Here is an 8,216-nt window from a genome sequence, read left to right as displayed (position 1 = left end):
TATTTCTTAGTGCATGTGTTTCCGCATTTGGTTTCATATTTTGGTAGCATATTGGTTTCCATATTTGAAAAGCTCCATGTTACAATATTTGGTTCAATAGTTGATAGCGTAATTGTTCCTTCTATCTATCTAATCTAATCTATCTAATCCATTTGCCAGCATGTTTTCTTCCAGATTTGGTTGTCTTTGGTAAAGGATTAGTTTCTATATTTGGTATATGTTATGTTTCCTCATCCGAGAGTGTTTTGTTTTTTTTTGTCAGATTTGGTGTATTTGTTTCAATGTTTCCATATTTGGTGACGTATTTGTTTCCACATTTGGCCTAAAGTTTGCCGTGGAAAGGAGAGCAGACGGATGAAAGGCATGGGTGATGCGAGTAAGCAGATTGGACGGGACATTTATGGACTGCGGGCCTGGACTCGATGAAATGTTTGCTCCACTTTGTCCGAGCGACACTCGGCGCTGTGGGTGCCGCACTAAAGTCTCCATTGTCTGAGTCAACTTGACCTGACCTAGCTGGTTAAGCTGTGGCATTGTGCGCAGCAAATTGCTTCAACCACGGGGGGGGGGGGGTGCGCTTTGTGTGGCTGCGGGCACAATAACGCGTAAGCATCGCTAATGCGCAGAAAGACCAGTTTTGTCTACGTTTTTTTTTTTTTTTGCGGCTAGCTGAGGAAACACAATAGTCAATGTAACATTGGCTCCTTATCCACTTGGCAATGCGGTTTTGTTGACGCATTTCTCACCACTTTGTACGGAGACCCAGACATAAAAAAAATTCAATTATGGCCAGAATATACTGCAGTTATCGTGCACACAAAATTCTCATTTGTGGCCATGGAATATAGGTATAATGTGTGCACGAAATGCTCATTTGTGGCCATAAAATGGGTACAACGTGCACACCAAATTATTTGTGGCTGAGGAATACTAATTTGTTGCTGCGAAATACTAACTTATGGCCAGAAGATTACTAATATGTGGGCACTAAATGGGTATAATGTCCACATAATATGCAACTTTTTGGCCATAATTGGTGTATGCATTACGTGCACACAAAATGCTAATTTGCATCCTCAAAATGCTAATTTGAGGACCTAAGTTAGTTTTTAGTGCCACAAATTAATTTTCATAGCCACAAATTAGCATTATGTGTCCACGTTACATCTATATTACGGGCACAATTTAAAAAAAAAAAAATAAAAAAAAAAAGATGTCATATTTGGGCTTTCGTAAATGCACATTCTGGGATGCAAACATCGTGTGAGCGTCCTCCAGCAGCACTTAGCGCCTCAGCAGGCCCGGACAAGCACAGCGCGAGTCTTCACACCCGCCTCACCGAGTGCATCCTTTCGCAAAATGTAATTAAGTGTAACGCCGACACCGCCGGCCGACGCTGGCGTTCAAAACAAAAACGACGTGACCGAAGCGAGGTTAACATCATGTTCTTTCTCTTCCGATGCTAGTTTCTGTTTGGATGCCATCTTATTACGAAGGTGATGTTGAATTTCATTTGCACGCTTCACGCCGACAACAAACATTCGACATATTGCCTCTTGGACAACTTTTCACTCTGAATAAAACTTGTATTTAATGCGGCACTGTTAAAAGAAAAAGAACACCTGTAACCCCGTCCACCATTGTTGCATCATGTTAATCAATGAGTCCCGCTCGGGATTTCGTGAATTGCTTATGGTTGTGCTAGTAAAAATTACATTCGACGTGGTTGTTCTGCTTTGACATTTTCAACCTAAGCGGGGTACTTCGCCAAAGTCAGGTAGTAGGCAAATCAAAAATCGATGTTAACGAAATAATAATAAGGATGGTGTTTATTAGTTTTCATAGGTTTTGTTTGGACTGGTACAAATGTTCGGGAGTTTCTGTACTTGTTCGTAGTCCCCTAAAACAAGCACAACTGGCTTTACATGTAATTGTTTTTAATTTTTCTTGATGTTTAACTGTGTTTCCATCTACATTCAGATAAGTGTATGTAGGCGTTGGATATTTTGCCTCTTCTGACTGCGAGTGGCATTTCATTGTTTCCGTCATGCTTCACGCAAATTAGTCACTTGGAAAACTTTGCTTCCGTGTGCGGCCGCGTACGCTTTGTTTGCGGTCATGTGACTGCCCGGTTATGTTTGATTTGTGAAATGGAGTCAAAGAACGATGGTGGTTTCGTTGGATTAGCGACGCAGAGTCACGTGACGGCGCCACACAGCAAGGCAGGAGTCCGGATTCGAACCGGATTGCTCCGCGTGCCGCCCAAATTATGGTTCATTTGTTAAAATTACGCTTAAAGTGGTTGTGATTACTTGAAAGTACGACACGCGCAATGTTTTGTGTCTGGCATTGTTTTTCGTTTAAAATCCTTCCGGATTTTTACATAATTGTTTGTGGTTTTCCGACAACAAGCGGAAAACTTTATTTCCTTCTGGATGTCATCAGCCTGCCGCTAATTACAGGCGGCGTCCTGCCTGCCAGCCAACACGTTATCCCTGCCATGAACCGCGCCAACACTAATTGTTCCATTACATCAACAATACGGCGGCGTCAGAAGAACAAAAGAAGTCGAAGAAGAAAAAGAAAAGAGGTAGAGATGAACTTGACACGCTAATTTTCATTAACCCCAATCTCTGGGCGCTTTCATCATCCACCGCCCTCCCCATCATCATCATCATCATCATCCTCCTCCTCCTCGCTGGCGAAGAACTCAAATTATGCACAAGCGCCGCGGCTACGGCTAATTACCCAAAGAGTTCCTCATTAGGCCATTTCCAATCCCACCTTACATCAACACTTACTAAGACCTGGGGGATTCTCCCGTTCCCAGCAGCGGTTAAACAAACAATCAGTGCAAAGGATCAGGTGTTCCACTCGGAGAAGAGCCGGAAGAAGCCAAGGGTAAACAACTGCTCATCTCCAGCACCCTGACGCAGACGCTAACTGGCTTCGATTTTTTTCTCGCGACTCGGGTCAGGAAGTTCCGGAAACGTCTGAGGACGGGGGAACGGTGTGGATTCAAACTGGACGCCACGCCTACGATAAACACAAATCGATCACAAGTTATGCCCACAACAGTTATTAACGCTAATATTCTCTTTAGTCTACCAGCCGCATCACAGTACAGTCACAAATAATGAAAAAGCCTCGACAGACGCAAATCCTAATATTGAACTAGCTTAACTACGAATTTTAGATAACTAATTTGTAGAAAGTAGAAAATGTCTTGCCTTTTTTTTTTTATTATTCTAATGACGGAATCTCTAAACTAGCCGAGTTGAGAACATTTTTATTTTTATTTTGAGGGCTAAATTTGGCATTCTCCCAAAAGAAAAACCAACTGCTGAGACTCAGAACTATGTGATTGTTAAGCTAACTGGCTCCAAAATATGTTTTTGCCGCAAAATACCTCATTTTAGCAGTTTTTCTTATCTTTGTAGATTTTGTATGCTGCCTGTTCTACATTTTGATTTCACATGCTAAGAAGACATTTTGTAGTGGAAAATCTGCTCTTGTGGTTTAGCATCTTTGAAGCTGATTGTTGTTTGGGGTTTATCGCCTGCAGATCACGTCAGTGTTCATGGTGGATGTCGGCCAAAAGGCGGCTTGGCAAGGGGAACGTTAGCGATTAGCAGCTAGCTGCGGAAGAAAACAGCGTTTGTTGTAACAGCCAGAGACGACGCAGTTGCGGTGCACAGGAAATCACACGCGCGGGCAGCGAAAAGACAAATGAAGTTGGCATTCGATAGTGGGATGGAAATGATCCCGTATGCTAATCTGGATTCCTTTGTGCCAAGATACTGTTTGCTAATAAGATCCTCCTTGTCTGTGACATTAAGACAGGATTTGCATTGCGGCTCTTGACGCCAATTTACGATTTATTGCCACTATCCCATTTTCATCAAGTGATTCATATTTGATATGTTTTGATTAACAAAGGGGTGTCAAACGTGAACGGAAGTTATGCCACAATCGGATGATTGTCTTAGCCAAAAATGTACAAAAACAAGTTCACATGCCCCCCATATTTGCCAAGTATTTCACGACAAAGTTCTTAAGCTAACCTAATTTGAAAATGTCCACTTTTTTTTTTTTTTTTTTGTGGCAAAATTAGTTGGGGTTCCAAATTCAGCGGTGGCGAACTGGTGGTGACACAAACGCCATCAAGCCTTGTGACTTGATCAACTGCAGTCTTTTAGCTCAAGGGTTTGTAAATATTATAAAGTTGTTTTTTTTCCTGGCAAAGAATTTGCTTGTTCCTCAAACCCCGATTATGACGTTCTTAACCCCTCCGTCTTTTTTTCTGGAATTTTGTGTTTATGGTTAACTGTCGGCAACTCAATGAAGTCGTCGCCAAAGTGGTCCACTGATCAATGGCAACCATTTGATGGGACTATCTACTAAGTTCCAACCTACTTGGAATATTTAGTTTGCCATTTTTTTTTTTTGCGAAAACGTCGTCATCTTCTGCAACATTGTCTTCTGGAATAAGATTGTTTTGGTTGGCCCACGGCGACTTTACAAAGTTGTCGCCGACGTACTCCGCTGACCAAAGGCTGACCACAAAAGTTCTTCATCAAGAAAATATTCAAAAGTTTTCAGTCTTTTGGGGCGAAATGTTGGCGGCTCTCCGAAGTGCGCTGACCAATGGCAGCCGTTTGACGCGATTGACTACGATGCTATTAACCCAACCTACTTGAAATTATTCAGAAGTTTGTCATTTTGATATGGCAAAATGTTGGCGTCTTGGGTCGTCTTTGTTTCTGGAATTGGTTGGTTTTGGCGAACTGACGGCGGGCGACTCTACGAAGTGCGCTGACCAATGGCGGCCTTTTGATGTGCTCTGGCTCGTCAGCCTTCATCCTACCTCCTCCTCCTCCTCCCGGCGTCAGGTGTCATCGCATCGGCGTTCCGCCAAACGGCAGCAGAACGCGCGGCGGGGCTGTCACTTAAAAATGGGACGGCGTCAGATCTGTTACTTTAACCTTGAAGCAATTAGCCGCGGCTGAGCCGTAATGAATCCTGACATCACTCCGCTGTGATGAAACCTCTAATTGCTCGGCGGGAGGAAGAAAAAAATGAAGCTTTTGACATCACTGCTGACAGACTTTTTTTTTTTTTTTCTTCCCCCCTCCTCTCCATCCTCCTCCAACCCTTCTTGGCGGTTGGCCTGGTTGCAACTTGAAAGCAAGCGTAGCCTCGGTGCCATCAGCTGTCCTGTCACATGACAAAGACGATGACGGCGAGCCGGCGAGGCAAACTGGCTGCCTTCGCCCAAATGATGATTCCCGTTTAAGCCGCCGCGATGGACGCCATCACTCAGACGAGCAACTCGCCGTCCTCGACGGGCCCCAAAGGTCAACGCCCCCGGACACGTTTTTTTTTTTTTTTTTGTCTTTTTGCTTTTAACACACCCACTAGCCACCTCGCGACCGTTTTAAAACATTTGTGTTCAGAGGCGTCAGAAAAACGGAGCTGAATTCAAATCACAAAGTTGACGTGTGTGTGTGACCTCCAAGGTGATCGTTTGATCATCGCGTCTGCTTTTGATTAGTCAGGCCTGGCATGGCTTTGATGAACGTCATGCCTGACTGAGTTGTACAATCATTTATTCAAGCTAATGCCAATTTTTATTTTTTTTGAATGCCCTTTTAATCAAAATGGATGAAAAACACAGCTAGATTTTAAAAATCTATTTAAAAAATAGATGTTTTTGAAAAGCAAAATGTATCAAAAGAATTTCTCAAAAAAAGAAATCAGATTAGTATGGCATTAAAATTAAAAGATGAGAATGAAATTCAAATTAAAATATTGGGCTTTTTAAATCTTAATGTTTTTAATAATTAAAAAAAATTATTAGGCCATTTAAATCATACAATAATTTCAACCATAAGTAGTCTAATTAAAAATATTGTTTAGCTTTTAAAAATAAATATATATATATATACATTTTAACATTAAAAAAGAAAAGGAATTATGAATTTAACACTAAATTGGGGCTTTAATAGCATATGAATGAAGCAATCTTCCCCCCAAAATGTTGTACATACATTTAAAACAAAAAAATACTAAAATTTAAAAAAGAACCAAATTAAGGACAAATCAATCAAAACTTTGAAATCCTAATTGCATTGAGAATTTTTATTTTTTTTTTAAAAGTTATTTGCGAACCACATTTTTAAAAAGCAGTGAGAATATTTGGCATATTTTTCAGGAAGCTTTAAGTTACTTTAAAAAAAAAAAAAAAAAATGTGCCCTCAAGCTTTTTTTTTTTTTTTAAGTTACTGAGTTCAAGATAAAAAAGCACATCGATGACATTTCCCAGCATAGTTTCTCTGTCTTGTATTTGAACATTTTTAGTCCACTCGGTCAGTTCTGTTGTCTGAAGGCAACAATGTAGAAGATGCTGCAGAGATATTTTGGGCGGATGAGGAGGAGGGGGACGAGGCCGGGGGGGGGTCCGGGGGCGGGGTTAAGACGCTGTTTAGTGAGTGATGTCGGCAGATGTGATAATGAGAGGCCAAGCAGAGCAAGTGTTAGCTCATTATTGTCATGAAAAAGATATGGCGGCGTTACATCAGCGAGTGCAGAGAAAAGTGGCAATTAAAGGAGCCTCGCGAGGTTCCCGCTGCAGGCGAACGGAGAGAGAGAGAGAGAGAGCCTCCCTCCTTCCGAAGAAAGCCCATCTGTTGTCAATAAGCGAGAAAAGAAAGAAAGGAAAGAGGCCTTAATCCGCTTTATTCACGTCTGCTGCCCTCCGCGCTCCGCATGACACGCAATCCTTCACCGGACCGTCGTCATCCTCCTCCGGACTCCCAATGACATCCACTCACACCAGCTTGCATTTCTTATCAGACCTCGTGCGTATTTTATGTTACATGAGATTTGTTGTGTTTCTGTTTAATACAATTGATTGGAATGGATTTATACATATACAGCAGATATGGAAAAAAAAAAACATCTGATAGTTCTAAAGAAAAATCTACTTCATTCTCATAACGTTATTTTTTCCCCCTTAATTAAAAAATGGCAAAGTAAATATTTCTTTCTTGGGGCGGGGGGAACAAGTTCCTTTTTAGATAAACATCATTACTAGAAAATGTGATTGTTTGTTTTGTTTTGTTTAAATGTCTAGAAATGGCAAACTACAATGTAATTTCTAGAAAAGCACAACTTAATGTCTCGGAATTACACTTCTTCCTCTAAAAAAGCAGTTTTTAAAAAACCTGTAATATTTATAGAAAAATGTTACTTGGAAAATGTATTTGAAAATGTCATGTCTTCCTTTTGGAAAAGTTTTTTTTCTGGAAAAAGCAACAGTATCTAGAAAAAAAATTTCATTTCTTCCTTGGAAACAAAATGTTAAATTCTTCTTGAAAAAAGTATTTCTAGAAGAATATGGCTTGGAATGATATTTCTTTCTTGGAAAAAATATTCTTGTGAAAAAAAACCCTAACAATTTCTTGAAAAATCTCTTTTTAGAAATGTTCAGATAAACCTTTTTTCCTTAATATAAATTACCATTGTTTCTAGAAAGATGACTTTTTAATGAATGTGTAGAAAAAGTAGACTTGAGTAAAAAGACTGTACAAGAAAAGACATTTCTAGAAAGTATTATTTTTCTAGAAAGAAATCAGTTTTTCTCAAAAAACACAACTTTTAACTTTGGCAGAAGATTACATAAGTAAGATACACTGAATATAAAAAGTCTACACACCTCTGTTCGAATGCCAGATTTTTGTGCCATTAAAAAAAAAAAAAAAACTGGGACCAAAAATATAATTTCAAACCTTTTTCGAGCATTGTGACATTTACCTGCACAACCCATTTTTTTTCGTCATCTTTTTGCGATGGGAAATTAAAAATAACAAACAAAAAAAACAGATATGTTTGCAGAAGTGTGCACACCCTGTTATAATTGGGGATCTGGCAGTGTTTAGAATGGGAGTCAGCATTTAAAGCCACCATTTAAAGTGCCTCTGATTAAGCACCAATAAAGTTCAGATGTTCTAGTAGGCTTTTCAATTGAATTGTGCAGGTTAGAGGCCACATTATCGTGGGAAAGGTTTTGAAAAGATTTTTCTTGATCTAATTTTTTTTATATATATCAAAAATCTGGCATTTGAACAAGGGTGTGTGTACTTTTTTATCTCCACTGTATTCACATTTTGTTCATGTTTGTGGTATTTTTTATACTACAATGTATCTTTGTTGAT

The sequence above is a fragment of the Phyllopteryx taeniolatus genome, chromosome 7, assembly GCF_024500385.1.
Source record: "Phyllopteryx taeniolatus isolate TA_2022b chromosome 7, UOR_Ptae_1.2, whole genome shotgun sequence".
Classification (NCBI taxonomy): Eukaryota; Metazoa; Chordata; class Actinopteri; order Syngnathiformes; family Syngnathidae; genus Phyllopteryx; species Phyllopteryx taeniolatus.
Note: the sequence above shows the minus strand (reverse complement) of the source record.